The sequence below is a fragment of the Chiloscyllium punctatum genome, chromosome 43 (assembly GCF_047496795.1).
Source record: "Chiloscyllium punctatum isolate Juve2018m chromosome 43, sChiPun1.3, whole genome shotgun sequence".
Lineage (NCBI taxonomy): Eukaryota > Metazoa > Chordata > Chondrichthyes > Orectolobiformes > Hemiscylliidae > Chiloscyllium > Chiloscyllium punctatum.
The window spans coordinates 2099838-2101133 of NC_092781.1; positions in this window are offsets into that span (position 1 = coordinate 2099838).

Consider the following 1296-nt stretch of genomic DNA (forward strand, 5'->3'; position numbering starts at 1 on the left):
AGAGAATACTTTTCTTAAATTCAGTGCTCTACTGAGGTTTGTAAATGATGCTTTGATAAAGGTTTGCAGTTAGCTTCCCTCTGTTTCACTTCTGTAAACAGTCAACTTGACATTGCGATAGTCAAACTCCGCGAAAGCTGAAGGACTGTTATGTCCAGAACCGGGAATGAGAGGACAACAACTTGAGCTTCCCCCAGTCTTTGCCCTTGAGAGTGTTATAACGAACACTAAAAGGCAGGCGTCTGCAAATTTTTCAATACTGTTTGCATTGAGGCATCTGACATAGTGTAATGAGTCAAAATCTTGCAGAATTTTTAATAAAGATCCTTTCTTTGCTTTTGCTAATAATTGAGTTATGTCGATTTAATTTCCACGACAATGCGGTATAAATTATGGTATGCTTTCCACTTCTACCACTTCCATTGGCAATGCGGTCAGCCTCCTCCCTCACCCTTTGTGTGAAGAACGTTCTATGAATATCTTCCCACAACCTTTTAAATCACACTTAGAACTCGTGAACCCTAGTAATTGAGTTACACACGGTGAGAAAGAAGTCTTCTTGCTTTCCACCCTGTCTACACATGTCACGATTGCTGACCTTAATCACGTCCACCCGAAAACTCTCTTCTTATTGAAAATATTCTTAATCTGTTCAACCTCTCTTCATAGCTAGCACCGTCCAATCGAGGCAACACTCTGATTAACCTACTCTGCAAACTCTCCAAATCATCCACATCCTCTTGTTAATGTGGCGACCAGAACTCTACGCTGCATTCCAAATGCAGGCAAACAAAAATCCTGTACGACCGTAACATGACCCGCCAACTCTTGTACTCAATAGACTGTTCAATGAAGGAAAGCATGGCCGTATGCCTTCTTGATCACATTACTGAAAAGCGTTGCCATTCTCAGGGAAAAATGGACCTGAACTCCCAAATTTCGCTGTATGTAAATTTTTCCAAGGACTTTTCCATTTACTGTAAAGTTCGCTCTTGAACTGGATCTTCCAAAATATATTATCTCACAATTGCCAGGATTGAACTCCTTTTCCCATTTTTCTGTCCATCTCTCCAATCTAACTATATTGTGCTGTATTCTCTGACATCCCCTTCACTATCTGCGACTCCACCAATCTTAGTGTCATCTGAAAACTTGCTACTCAGGCACCTGATAACGTCCTCCAAATCATGTATGTACATCACAAACAACAGTGTTCCAAGCGTTGATCCCTGTGGTCGCAAGTCCCTTCCAATACTACATTTTGTTTCCTGTTGTCCAGCCAGTTCTCCATCCATC